We start from the raw sequence: 12,633 nt of genomic DNA, 5'->3' as shown, positions 1-12,633 counted from the left end.
GACTTGACTTCACCGACATCAGCATAAGGAGCCACTACTCCATGAAAAAAACAAATCAACCTGCCTTGATCTTATTGAGTCTCCCAATATCTTGAATGCTACACATTACAGGGGGTCCTCATTTGGAGCACTTTACTATTATTACTATTTTTTTTTTTACTTTTCATAATGGGAACATGAAAAAAAGGATGGGAAATCATGTGGCAGTAACATCGCATTTACGTGGATCATATCGCCCACTGCTAGAATTCTACCACTGAACCACCAATGCTCGGAAAGGAGGGAGAACGTTTGGAATTAACACCGCATTTACGAGTATATTGCCCACTGCTAAACTTCGTCAACCTATAGATAAAGTGAACAAGTTTTATAGGCATTTGACGAATATAGACGGACTAATGAGTTTCTGAAAAGATTCGGCAGGGAACGGGGGTTGGTCGGTATGCAAAGGTTGGAGCTCCTTCAAGTAAATCAGGCTTCATTTTAAAGAACCTTACACACATGCAAGCACACACACAACTTAATTAAAAGCACTCCGTTCCTGCATTGGCCGGGAATCGGACCCGGGTCTCCCGCGTGGCAGGCGAGAAATCTACCACTGAACCACCAATGCTCGGCTGGGAGAACTTCGGCCTTCACATTGCCCTGGATTTAGTAATGGTGCGTAACTGTTACACGTCAAATCCAGGTAAAGGGGGGTTGGGTCAATATGCAAAGTTTGGAGCTCCTTCTAGCAAATCAGGCTTGGCCTTCAAGGCTCATTTTAAAGAATCCCACACACATGCAAACACACACCCCTTACTTAAAAGAACTCTGTTCCTGCATTTGCCCGGGAATCAGAGCCAGGCCTCCTGTGTGGCAGGCGAGAATGGATGATGGAAGAGACTTTTTAACTTTTACTCCTCCCATTTGGAGTGAGGGGGAGATGAAAATCTTATCGGCACCCTAGATTACCCTTTGTGAGTATAGTGGTTTACCACAGGGAGCGCACATGCTCAAGCGCATGGGCACACAACTCGAGTTTCTCTTCATAGACGCATAAATCTTTCGCCTTTTACTAAAGATTTCCGTGGAGGGGAACCTTTCCGAGTGACCTGTATTTTTGGGTGCTCTGCTCACAGCAGAGCTGCACTGCAGTTTCAATAGCAGACTAAATCTGACCACACACCAATGTGCATTGGAGCAAAGCGTGCTTTCTCGTGGACCGTGTTTGCAGCCTTTGCGCTTCCTGTGTCGCAACTTCACATTTTTTTCAGCCAGCATGGAAAGACAGCACTCTCATGACATGATGGGATCCAAACCTTGGGCTTCAGCTACTTTGGCCCTGTCAGTGACTTATGTACTTCCAGCATTCTTTTCTGCTCACAACAGAGCTGTATTGGAGTGTCAAGAGTAAAACTGGCCACCAGCCAATGGGCGGTGGAACGAAGCGCGCCTCACCACGTTCTGTACTTGCGGCCTTTGCGCTTTTCTGCGTCGCAGCTCCAGATTTCTTTAGCCCGCATGGAAAGACAGCACTCTCTCGTACATGACGGGATACAAACAAAGATGGCTTCAGCTCCTTTTGCCCTATCATTGACTTGTGCATTTCAAGCATTCTTTTCAGATGGCTAAAAGCTGGAGTCGGGAACTTGCGTTGGTGGTATAGTGGTGAGCATAGCTGCCTTCCAAGCAGTTGACCCGGGTTCGATTCCCGGCCAACGCATTTGTTTTGGCTCTGGCTGACGTTGAAGCAGAACTCCTTCTGTGACCTCTGTCAGCACCAAAATCTTTTGGATGAGTCGTTCAGCAGCAGCAAAGAGCTGGGTCTCCCCGTCGGGGAATCGAACCCCGGTCTTCCGCGTGACAGGCGGAGATACTGTCCACTATACTAACGAGGAGCTGTACCCGCTGTGCTTCGCCCCCAGCCGACTTGACTTCACCGACATCAGCATAAGGAGCCACTACTCCATGAAAAAAACAAATCAACCTGCCTTGATCTTATTGAGTCTCCCAATATCTTGAATGCTACACATTACAGGGGGTCCTCATTTGGAGCACTTTACTATTATTACTATTTTTTTTTTTACTTTTCATAATGGGAACATGAAAAAAAGGATGGGAAATCATGTGGCAGTAACATCGCATTTACGTGGATCATATCGCCCACTGCTAGAATTCTACCACTGAACCACCAATGCTCGGAAAGGAGGGAGAACGTTTGGAATTAACACCGCATTTACGAGTATATTGCCCACTGCTAAACTTCGTCAACCTATAGATAAAGTGAACAAGTTTTATAGGCATTTGACGAATATAGACGGACTAATGAGTTTCTGAAAAGATTCGGCAGGGAACGGGGGTTGGTCGGTATGCAAAGGTTGGAGCTCCTTCAAGTAAATCAGGCTTCATTTTAAAGAACCTTACACACATGCAAGCACACACACAACTTAATTAAAAGCACTCCGTTCCTGCATTGGCCGGGAATCGGACCCGGGTCTCCCGCGTGGCAGGCGAGAAATCTACCACTGAACCACCAATGCTCGGCTGGGAGAACTTCGGCCTTCACATTGCCCTGGATTTAGTAATGGTGCGTAACTGTTACACGTCAAATCCAGGTAAAGGGGGGTTGGGTCAATATGCAAAGTTTGGAGCTCCTTCTAGCAAATCAGGCTTGGCCTTCAAGGCTCATTTTAAAGAATCCCACACACATGCAAACACACACCCCTTACTTAAAAGAACTCTGTTCCTGCATTTGCCCGGGAATCAGAGCCAGGCCTCCTGTGTGGCAGGCGAGAATGGATGATGGAAGAGACTTTTTAACTTTTACTCCTCCCATTTGGAGTGAGGGGGAGATGAAAATCTTATCGGCACCCTAGATTACCCTTTGTGAGTATAGTGGTTTACCACAGGGAGCGCACATGCTCAAGCGCATGGGCACACCACTCGAGTTTCTCTTCATAGACGCATAAATCTTTCGCCTTTTACTAAAGATTTCCGTGGAGGGGAACCTTTCCGAGTGACCTGTATTTTTGGGTGCTCTGCTCACAGCAGAGCTGCACTGCAGTTTCAATAGCAGACTAAATCTGACCACACACCAATGTGCATTGGAGCAAAGCGTGCTTTCTCGTGGACCGTGTTTGCAGCCTTTGCGCTTCCTGTGTCGCAACTTCACATTTTTTTTCAGCCAGCATGGAAAGACAGCACTCTCATGACATGATGGGATCCAAACCTTGGGCTTCAGCTACTTTGGCCCTGTCAGTGACTTATGTACTTCCAGCATTCTTTTCTGCTCACAACAGAGCTGTATTGGAGTGTCAAGAGTAAAACTGGCCACCAGCCAATGGGCGGTGGAACGAAGCGCGCCTCACCACGTTCTGTACTTGCGGCCTTTGCGCTTTCTGCGTCGCAGCTCCAGATTTCTTTAGCCCGCATGGAAAGACAGCACTCTCTCGTACATGACGAGATACAAACAAAGATGGCTTCAGCTCCTTTTGCCCTATCAGTGACTTGTGCATTTCAAGCATTCTTTTCAGATGGCTAAAAGCTGGAGTCGGGAACTTGGGTTGGTGGTATAGTGGTGAGCATAGCTGCCTTCCAAGCAGTTGACCCGGGTTCGATTCCCGGCCAACGCATTTGTTTTGGCTCTGGCTGACGTTGAAGCAGAACTCCTTCTGTGACCTCTGTCAGCACCAAAATCTTTTGGATGAGTCGTTCAGCAGCAGCAAAGAGCTGGGTCTCCCCGTCGGGGAATCGAACCCCGGTCTTCCGCGTGACAGGCGGAGATACTGTCCACTATACTAACGAGGAGCTGTACCCGCTGTGCTTCGCCCCCAGCCGACTTGACTTCACCGACATCAGCATAAGGAGCCACTACTCCATGAAAAAAACAAATCAACCTGCCTTGATCTTATTGAGTCTCCCAATATCTTGAATGCTACACATTACAGGGGGTCCTCATTTGGACCACTTTACTATTATTACTATTTTTTTTTACTTTTCATAATGGGAACATGAAAAAAAGGATGGGAAATCATGTGGCAGTAACATCGCATTTACGTGGATCATATCGCCCACTGCTAGAATTCTACCACTGAACCACCAATGCTCGGAAAGGAGGGAGAACGTTTGGAATTAACACCGCATTTACGAGTATATTGCCCACTGCTAAACTTCGTCAACCTATAGATAAAGTGAACAAGTTTTATAGGCATTTGACGAATATAGACGGACTAATGAGTTTCTGAAAAGATTCGGCAGGGAACGGGGGTTGGTCGGTATGCAAAGGTTGGAGCTCCTTCAAGTAAATCAGGCTTCATTTTAAAGAACCTTACACACATGCAAGCACACACACAACTTAATTAAAAGCACTCCGTTCCTGCATTGGCCGGGATTCGGACCCGGGTCTCCCGCGTGGCAGGCGAGAATTCTACCACTGAACCACCAATGCTCGGCTGGGAGACTTTCGGCCTTCACATTGCCCTGGATTTAGTAATGGTGCGTAACTGTTACACGTCAAATCCAGGTAAAGGGGGGTTGGGTCAATATGCAAAGTTTGGAGCTCCTTCTAGCAAATCAGGCTTGGCCTTCAAGGCTCATTTTAAAGAATCCCACACACATGCAAACACACACCCCTTACTTAAAAGAACTCTGTTCCTGCATTTGCCCGGGAATCAGAGCCAGGCCTCCTGTGTGGCAGGCGAGAATGGATGATGGAAGAGACTTTTTAACTTTTACTCCTCCCATTTGGAGTGAGGGGGAGATGAAAATCTTATCGGCACCCTAGATTACCCTTTGTGAGTATAGTGGTTTACCACAGGGAGCGCACATGCTCAAGCGCATGGGCACACAACTCGAGTTTCTCTTCATAGACGCATAAATCTTTCGCCTTTTACTAAAGATTTCCGTGGAGGGGAACCTTTCCGAGTGACCTGTATTTTTGGGTGCTCTGCTCACAGCAGAGCTGCACTGCAGTTTCAATAGCAGACTAAATCTGACCACACACCAATGTGCATTGGAGCAAAGCGTGCTTTCTCGTGGACCGTGTTTGCAGCCTTTGCGCTTCCTGTGTCGCAACTTCACATTTTTTTCAGCCAGCATGGAAAGACAGCACTCTCATGACATGATGGGATCCAAACCTTGGGCTTCAGCTACTTTGGCCCTGTCAGTGACTTATGTACTTCCAGCATTCTTTTCTGCTCACAACAGAGCTGTATTGGAGTGTCAAGAGTAAAACTGGCCACCAGCCAATGGGCGGTGGAACGAAGCGCGCCTCACCACGTTCTGTACTTGCGGCCTTTGCGCTTTCTGCGTCGCAGCTCCAGATTTCTTTAGCCCGCATGGAAAGACAGCACTCTCTCGTACATGACGGGATACAAACAAAGATGGCTTCAGCTCCTTTTGCCCTATCATTGACTTGTGCATTTCAAGCATTCTTTTCAGATGGCTAAAAGCTGGAGTCGGGAACTTGCGTTGGTGGTATAGTGGTGAGCATAGCTGCCTTCCAAGCAGTTGACCCGGGTTCGATTCCCGGCCAACGCATTTGTTTTGGCTCTGGCTGACGTTGAAGCAGAACTCCTTCTGTGACCTCTGTCAGCACCAAAATCTTTTGGATGAGTCGTTCAGCAGCAGCAAAGAGCTGGGTCTCCCCGTCGGGGAATCGAACCCCGGTCTTCCGCGTGACAGGCGGAGATACTGTCCACTATACTAACGAGGAGCTGTACCCGCTGTGCTTCGCCCCCAGCCGACTTGACTTCACCGACATCAGCATAAGGAGCCACTACTCCATGAAAAAAACAAATCAACCTGCCTTGATCTTATTGAGTCTCCCAATATCTTGAATGCTACACATTACAGGGGGTCCTCATTTGGAGCACTTTACTATTATTACTATTTTTTTTTTTACTTTTCATAATGGGAACATGAAAAAAAGGATGGGAAATCATGTGGCAGTAACATCGCATTTACGTGGATCATATCGCCCACTGCTAGAATTCTACCACTGAACCACCAATGCTCGGAAAGGAGGGAGAACGTTTGGAATTAACACCGCATTTACGAGTATATTGCCCACTGCTAAACTTCGTCAACCTATAGATAAAGTGAACAAGTTTTATAGGCATTTGACGAATATAGACGGACTAATGAGTTTCTGAAAAGATTCGGCAGGGAACGGGGGTTGGTCGGTATGCAAAGGTTGGAGCTCCTTCAAGTAAATCAGGCTTCATTTTAAAGAACCTTACACACATGCAAGCACACACACAACTTAATTAAAAGCACTCCGTTCCTGCATTGGCCGGGAATCGGACCCGGGTCTCCCGCGTGGCAGGCGAGAAATCTACCACTGAACCACCAATGCTCGGCTGGGAGAACTTCGGCCTTCACATTGCCCTGGATTTAGTAATGGTGCGTAACTGTTACACGTCAAATCCAGGTAAAGGGGGGTTGGGTCAATATGCAAAGTTTGGAGCTCCTTCTAGCAAATCAGGCTTGGCCTTCAAGGCTCATTTTAAAGAATCCCACACACATGCAAACACACACCCCTTACTTAAAAGAACTCTGTTCCTGCATTTGCCCGGGAATCAGAGCCAGGCCTCCTGTGTGGCAGGCGAGAATGGATGATGGAAGAGACTTTTTAACTTTTACTCCTCCCATTTGGAGTGAGGGGGAGATGAAAATCTTATCGGCACCCTAGATTACCCTTTGTGAGTATAGTGGTTTACCACAGGGAGCGCACATGCTCAAGCGCATGGGCACACCACTCGAGTTTCTCTTCATAGACGCATAAATCTTTCGCCTTTTACTAAAGATTTCCGTGGAGGGGAACCTTTCCGAGTGACCTGTATTTTTGGGTGCTCTGCTCACAGCAGAGCTGCACTGCAGTTTCAATAGCAGACTAAATCTGACCACACACCAATGTGCATTGGAGCAAAGCGTGCTTTCTCGTGGACCGTGTTTGCAGCCTTTGCGCTTCCTGTGTCGCAACTTCACATTTTTTTTCAGCCAGCATGGAAAGACAGCACTCTCATGACATGATGGGATCCAAACCTTGGGCTTCAGCTACTTTGGCCCTGTCAGTGACTTATGTACTTCCAGCATTCTTTTCTGCTCACAACAGAGCTGTATTGGAGTGTCAAGAGTAAAACTGGCCACCAGCCAATGGGCGGTGGAACGAAGCGCGCCTCACCACGTTCTGTACTTGCGGCCTTTGCGCTTTCTGCGTCGCAGCTCCAGATTTCTTTAGCCCGCATGGAAAGACAGCACTCTCTCGTACATGACGGGATACAAACAAAGATGGCTTCAGCTCCTTTTGCCCTATCAGTGACTTGTGCATTTCAAGCATTCTTTTCAGATGGCTAAAAGCTGGAGTCGGGAACTTGGGTTGGTGGTATAGTGGTGAGCATAGCTGCCTTCCAAGCAGTTGACCCGGGTTCGATTCCCGGCCAACGCATTTGTTTTGGCTCTGGCTGACGTTGAAGCAGAACTCCTTCTGTGACCTCTGTCAGCACCAAAATCTTTTGGATGAGTCGTTCAGCAGCAGCAAAGAGCTGGGTCTCCCCGTCGGGGAATCGAACCCCGGTCTTCCGCGTGACAGGCGGAGATACTGTCCACTATACTAACGAGGAGCTGTACCCGCTGTGCTTCGCCCCCAGCCGACTTGACTTCACCGACATCAGCATAAGGAGCCACTACTCCATGAAAAAAACAAATCAACCTGCCTTGATCTTATTGAGTCTCCCAATATCTTGAATGCTACACATTACAGGGGTCCTCATTTGGACCACTTTACTATTATTACTATTTTTTTTTACTTTTCATAATGGGAACATGAAAAAAAGGATGGGAAATCATGTGGCAGTAACATCGCATTTACGTGGATCATATCGCCCACTGCTAGAATTCTACCACTGAACCACCAATGCTCGGAAAGGAGGGAGAACGTTTGGAATTAACACCGCATTTACGAGTATATTGCCCACTGCTAAACTTCGTCAACCTATAGATAAAGTGAACAAGTTTTATAGGCATTTGACGAATATAGACGGACTAATGAGTTTCTGAAAAGATTCGGCAGGGAACGGGGGTTGGTCGGTATGCAAAGGTTGGAGCTCCTTCAAGTAAATCAGGCTTCATTTTAAAGAACCTTACACACATGCAAGCACACACACAACTTAATTAAAAGCACTCCGTTCCTGCATTGGCCGGGATTCGGACCCGGGTCTCCCGCGTGGCAGGCGAGAATTCTACCACTGAACCACCAATGCTCGGCTGGGAGACTTTCGGCCTTCACATTGCCCTGGATTTAGTAATGGTGCGTAACTGTTACACGTCAAATCCAGGTAAAGGGGGGTTGGGTCAATATGCAAAGTTTGGAGCTCCTTCTAGCAAATCAGGCTTGGCCTTCAAGGCTCATTTTAAAGAATCCCACACACATGCAAACACACACCCCTTACTTAAAAGAACTCTGTTCCTGCATTTGCCCGGGAATCAGAGCCAGGCCTCCTGTGTGGCAGGCGAGAATGGATGATGGAAGAGACTTTTTAACTTTTACTCCTCCCATTTGGAGTGAGGGGGAGATGAAAATCTTATCGGCACCCTAGATTACCCTTTGTGAGTATAGTGGTTTACCACAGGGAGCGCACATGCTCAAGCGCATGGGCACACAACTCGAGTTTCTCTTCATAGACGCATAAATCTTTCGCCTTTTACTAAAGATTTCCGTGGAGGGGAACCTTTCCGAGTGACCTGTATTTTTGGGTGCTCTGCTCACAGCAGAGCTGCACTGCAGTTTCAATAGCAGACTAAATCTGACCACACACCAATGTGCATTGGAGCAAAGCGTGCTTTCTCGTGGACCGTGTTTGCAGCCTTTGCGCTTCCTGTGTCGCAACTTCACATTTTTTTCAGCCAGCATGGAAAGACAGCACTCTCATGACATGATGGGATCCAAACCTTGGGCTTCAGCTACTTTGGCCCTGTCAGTGACTTATGTACTTCCAGCATTCTTTTCTGCTCACAACAGAGCTGTATTGGAGTGTCAAGAGTAAAACTGGCCACCAGCCAATGGGCGGTGGAACGAAGCGCGCCTCACCACGTTCTGTACTTGCGGCCTTTGCGCTTTCTGCGTCGCAGCTCCAGATTTCTTTAGCCCGCATGGAAAGACAGCACTCTCTCGTACATGACGGGATACAAACAAAGATGGCTTCAGCTCCTTTTGCCCTATCATTGACTTGTGCATTTCAAGCATTCTTTTCAGATGGCTAAAAGCTGGAGTCGGGAACTTGCGTTGGTGGTATAGTGGTGAGCATAGCTGCCTTCCAAGCAGTTGACCCGGGTTCGATTCCCGGCCAACGCATTTGTTTTGGCTCTGGCTGACGTTGAAGCAGAACTCCTTCTGTGACCTCTGTCAGCACCAAAATCTTTTGGATGAGTCGTTCAGCAGCAGCAAAGAGCTGGGTCTCCCCGTCGGGGAATCGAACCCCGGTCTTCCGCGTGACAGGCGGAGATACTGTCCACTATACTAACGAGGAGCTGTACCCGCTGTGCTTCGCCCCCAGCCGACTTGACTTCACCGACATCAGCATAAGGAGCCACTACTCCATGAAAAAAACAAATCAACCTGCCTTGATCTTATTGAGTCTCCCAATATCTTGAATGCTACACATTACAGGGGGTCCTCATTTGGAGCACTTTACTATTATTACTATTTTTTTTTTTACTTTTCATAATGGGAACATGAAAAAAAGGATGGGAAATCATGTGGCAGTAACATCGCATTTACGTGGATCATATCGCCCACTGCTAGAATTCTACCACTGAACCACCAATGCTCGGAAAGGAGGGAGAACGTTTGGAATTAACACCGCATTTACGAGTATATTGCCCACTGCTAAACTTCGTCAACCTATAGATAAAGTGAACAAGTTTTATAGGCATTTGACGAATATAGACGGACTAATGAGTTTCTGAAAAGATTCGGCAGGGAACGGGGGTTGGTCGGTATGCAAAGGTTGGAGCTCCTTCAAGTAAATCAGGCTTCATTTTAAAGAACCTTACACACATGCAAGCACACACACAACTTAATTAAAAGCACTCCGTTCCTGCATTGGCCGGGAATCGGACCCGGGTCTCCCGCGTGGCAGGCGAGAAATCTACCACTGAACCACCAATGCTCGGCTGGGAGAACTTCGGCCTTCACATTGCCCTGGATTTAGTAATGGTGCGTAACTGTTACACGTCAAATCCAGGTAAAGGGGGGTTGGGTCAATATGCAAAGTTTGGAGCTCCTTCTAGCAAATCAGGCTTGGCCTTCAAGGCTCATTTTAAAGAATCCCACACACATGCAAACACACACCCCTTACTTAAAAGAACTCTGTTCCTGCATTTGCCCGGGAATCAGAGCCAGGCCTCCTGTGTGGCAGGCGAGAATGGATGATGGAAGAGACTTTTTAACTTTTACTCCTCCCATTTGGAGTGAGGGGGAGATGAAAATCTTATCGGCACCCTAGATTACCCTTTGTGAGTATAGTGGTTTACCACAGGGAGCGCACATGCTCAAGCGCATGGGCACACCACTCGAGTTTCTCTTCATAGACGCATAAATCTTTCGCCTTTTACTAAAGATTTCCGTGGAGGGGAACCTTTCCGAGTGACCTGTATTTTTGGGTGCTCTGCTCACAGCAGAGCTGCACTGCAGTTTCAATAGCAGACTAAATCTGACCACACACCAATGTGCATTGGAGCAAAGCGTGCTTTCTCGTGGACCGTGTTTGCAGCCTTTGCGCTTCCTGTGTCGCAACTTCACATTTTTTTTCAGCCAGCATGGAAAGACAGCACTCTCATGACATGATGGGATCCAAACCTTGGGCTTCAGCTACTTTGGCCCTGTCAGTGACTTATGTACTTCCAGCATTCTTTTCTGCTCACAACAGAGCTGTATTGGAGTGTCAAGAGTAAAACTGGCCACCAGCCAATGGGCGGTGGAACGAAGCGCGCCTCACCACGTTCTGTACTTGCGGCCTTTGCGCTTTCTGCGTCGCAGCTCCAGATTTCTTTAGCCCGCATGGAAAGACAGCACTCTCTCGTACATGACGGGATACAAACAAAGATGGCTTCAGCTCCTTTTGCCCTATCAGTGACTTGTGCATTTCAAGCATTCTTTTCAGATGGCTAAAAGCTGGAGTAGGGAACTTGCGTTGGTGGTATAGTGGTGAGCATAGCTGCCTTCCAAGCAGTTGACCTGGGTTCGATTCCCGGCCAACGCATTTGTTTTGGCTCTGGCTGACGTTGAAGCAGAACTCCTTCTGTGACCTCTGTCAGCACCAAAATCTTTTGGATGAGTCGTTCAGCAGCAGCAAAGAGCTGGGTCTCCCCGTCGGGGAATCGAACCCCGGTCTTCCGCGTGATAGGCGGAGATACTGTCCACTATACTAACGAGGAGCTGTACCCGCTGTGCTTCGCCCCCAGCCGACTTGACTTCACCGACATCAGCATAAGGAGCCACTACTCCATGAAAAAAACAAATCAACCTGCCTTGATCTTATTGAGTCTCCCAATATCTTGAATGCTACACATTACAGGGGGTCCTCATTTGGAGCACTTTACTATTATTACTATTTTTTTTTTTACTTTTCATAATGGGAACATGAAAAAAAGGATGGGAAATCATGTGGCAGTAACATCGCATTTACGTGGATCATATCGCCCACTGCTAGAATTCTACCACTGAACCACCAATGCTCGGAAAGGAGGGAGAACGTTTGGAATTAACACCGCATTTACGAGTATATTGCCCACTGCTAAACTTCGTCAACCTATAGATAAAGTGAACAAGTTTTATAGGCATTTGACGAATATAGACGGACTAATGAGTTTCTGAAAAGATTCGGCAGGGAACGGGGGTTGGTCGGTATGCAAAGGTTGGAGCTCCTTCAAGTAAATCAGGCTTCATTTTAAAGAACCTTACACACATGCAAGCACACACACAACTTAATTAAAAGCACTCCATTCCTGCATTGGCCGGGAATCGGACCCGGGTCTCCCGCGTGGCAGGCGAGAAATCTACCACTGAACCACCAATGCTCGGCTGGGAGAACTTCGGCCTTCACATTGCCCTGGATTTAGTAATGGTGCGTAACTGTTACACGTCAAATCCAGGTAAAGGGGGGTTGGGTCAATATGCAAAGTTTGGAGCTCCTTCTAGCAAATCATGCTTGGCCTTCAAGGCTCATTTTAAAGAATCCCACACACATGCAAACACACACCCCTTACTTAAAAGAACTCTGTTCCTGCATTTGCCCGGGAATCAGAGCCAGGCCTCCTGTGTGGCAGGCGAGAATGGATGATGGAAGAGACTTTTTAACTTTTACTCCTCCCATTTGGAGTGAGGGGGAGATGAAAATCTTATCGGCACCCTAGATTACCCTTTGTGAGTATAGTGGTTTACCACAGGGAGCGCACATGCTCAAGCGCATGGGCACACAACTCGAGTTTCTCTTCATAGACGCATAAATCTTTCGCCTTTTACTAAAGATTTCCGTGGAGGGGAACCTTTCCGAGTGACCTGTATTTTTGGGTGCTCTGCTCACAGCAGAGCTGCACTGCAGTTTCAATAGCAGACTAAATCTGACCACACACCAATGTGCATTGGAGCAA

General features: G+C 47.5%; 18 non-coding genes across 18 annotated transcripts; 10 read left to right on the top strand and 8 right to left on the bottom strand.

Annotated features, from left to right (window-relative positions):
* The first annotated feature begins 1,012 nt into the window (after nucleotides 1–1,012).
* Nucleotides 1,013–1,128, top strand: LOC141313343 (U5 spliceosomal RNA). Its single transcript, XR_012349417.1, has one exon. It is a non-coding gene; the product is annotated as a U5 spliceosomal RNA (small nuclear RNA).
* Nucleotides 1,129–1,633: 505 nt separating this feature from the next.
* Nucleotides 1,634–1,705, top strand: trnag-ucc (transfer RNA glycine (anticodon UCC)). Its single transcript has one exon. It is a non-coding gene; the product is annotated as a tRNA-Gly (tRNA).
* A 103-nt stretch (nucleotides 1,706–1,808) lies between these two features.
* trnad-guc (transfer RNA aspartic acid (anticodon GUC)) lies at nucleotides 1,809–1,880 on the bottom strand. The gene has a single exon. It is a non-coding gene; the product is annotated as a tRNA-Asp (tRNA).
* A 1,041-nt stretch (nucleotides 1,881–2,921) lies between these two features.
* Nucleotides 2,922–3,037, top strand: LOC141313429 (U5 spliceosomal RNA). Its single transcript, XR_012349502.1, has one exon. It is a non-coding gene; the product is annotated as a U5 spliceosomal RNA (small nuclear RNA).
* A 680-nt stretch (nucleotides 3,038–3,717) lies between these two features.
* trnad-guc (transfer RNA aspartic acid (anticodon GUC)) lies at nucleotides 3,718–3,789 on the bottom strand. Its single transcript has one exon. It is a non-coding gene; the product is annotated as a tRNA-Asp (tRNA).
* Nucleotides 3,790–4,358: 569 nt separating this feature from the next.
* trnag-gcc (transfer RNA glycine (anticodon GCC)) lies at nucleotides 4,359–4,429 on the bottom strand. Its single transcript has one exon. It is a non-coding gene; the product is annotated as a tRNA-Gly (tRNA).
* A 399-nt stretch (nucleotides 4,430–4,828) lies between these two features.
* Nucleotides 4,829–4,944, top strand: LOC141313342 (U5 spliceosomal RNA). The gene has a single exon (XR_012349416.1). It is a non-coding gene; the product is annotated as a U5 spliceosomal RNA (small nuclear RNA).
* Nucleotides 4,945–5,448: 504 nt separating this feature from the next.
* Nucleotides 5,449–5,520, top strand: trnag-ucc (transfer RNA glycine (anticodon UCC)). Its single transcript has one exon. It is a non-coding gene; the product is annotated as a tRNA-Gly (tRNA).
* Nucleotides 5,521–5,623: 103 nt separating this feature from the next.
* Nucleotides 5,624–5,695, bottom strand: trnad-guc (transfer RNA aspartic acid (anticodon GUC)). Its single transcript has one exon. It is a non-coding gene; the product is annotated as a tRNA-Asp (tRNA).
* Nucleotides 5,696–6,736: 1,041 nt separating this feature from the next.
* LOC141313428 (U5 spliceosomal RNA) lies at nucleotides 6,737–6,852 on the top strand. Its single transcript, XR_012349501.1, has one exon. It is a non-coding gene; the product is annotated as a U5 spliceosomal RNA (small nuclear RNA).
* A 680-nt stretch (nucleotides 6,853–7,532) lies between these two features.
* Nucleotides 7,533–7,604, bottom strand: trnad-guc (transfer RNA aspartic acid (anticodon GUC)). The gene has a single exon. It is a non-coding gene; the product is annotated as a tRNA-Asp (tRNA).
* Nucleotides 7,605–8,172: 568 nt separating this feature from the next.
* trnag-gcc (transfer RNA glycine (anticodon GCC)) lies at nucleotides 8,173–8,243 on the bottom strand. Its single transcript has one exon. It is a non-coding gene; the product is annotated as a tRNA-Gly (tRNA).
* Nucleotides 8,244–8,642: 399 nt separating this feature from the next.
* Nucleotides 8,643–8,758, top strand: LOC141313341 (U5 spliceosomal RNA). The gene has a single exon (XR_012349415.1). It is a non-coding gene; the product is annotated as a U5 spliceosomal RNA (small nuclear RNA).
* A 504-nt stretch (nucleotides 8,759–9,262) lies between these two features.
* On the top strand, nucleotides 9,263–9,334 carry trnag-ucc (transfer RNA glycine (anticodon UCC)). Its single transcript has one exon. It is a non-coding gene; the product is annotated as a tRNA-Gly (tRNA).
* Nucleotides 9,335–9,437: 103 nt separating this feature from the next.
* On the bottom strand, nucleotides 9,438–9,509 carry trnad-guc (transfer RNA aspartic acid (anticodon GUC)). Its single transcript has one exon. It is a non-coding gene; the product is annotated as a tRNA-Asp (tRNA).
* Nucleotides 9,510–10,550: 1,041 nt separating this feature from the next.
* On the top strand, nucleotides 10,551–10,666 carry LOC141313427 (U5 spliceosomal RNA). The gene has a single exon (XR_012349499.1). It is a non-coding gene; the product is annotated as a U5 spliceosomal RNA (small nuclear RNA).
* A 680-nt stretch (nucleotides 10,667–11,346) lies between these two features.
* On the bottom strand, nucleotides 11,347–11,418 carry trnad-auc (transfer RNA aspartic acid (anticodon AUC)). Its single transcript has one exon. It is a non-coding gene; the product is annotated as a tRNA-Asp (tRNA).
* A 1,041-nt stretch (nucleotides 11,419–12,459) lies between these two features.
* LOC141314022 (U5 spliceosomal RNA) lies at nucleotides 12,460–12,575 on the top strand. The gene has a single exon (XR_012350087.1). It is a non-coding gene; the product is annotated as a U5 spliceosomal RNA (small nuclear RNA).
* The last annotated feature ends 58 nt before the right edge of the window (nucleotides 12,576–12,633 follow it).

Source organism: Garra rufa, unplaced genomic scaffold (assembly GCF_049309525.1).
Source record: "Garra rufa unplaced genomic scaffold, GarRuf1.0 hap1_unplaced_007, whole genome shotgun sequence".
NCBI lineage: Eukaryota > Metazoa > Chordata > Actinopteri > Cypriniformes > Cyprinidae > Garra > Garra rufa.
The sequence above is the reverse complement of the archived record's forward strand: the minus strand, read 5'-3'. Positions and strand labels throughout refer to the sequence as shown.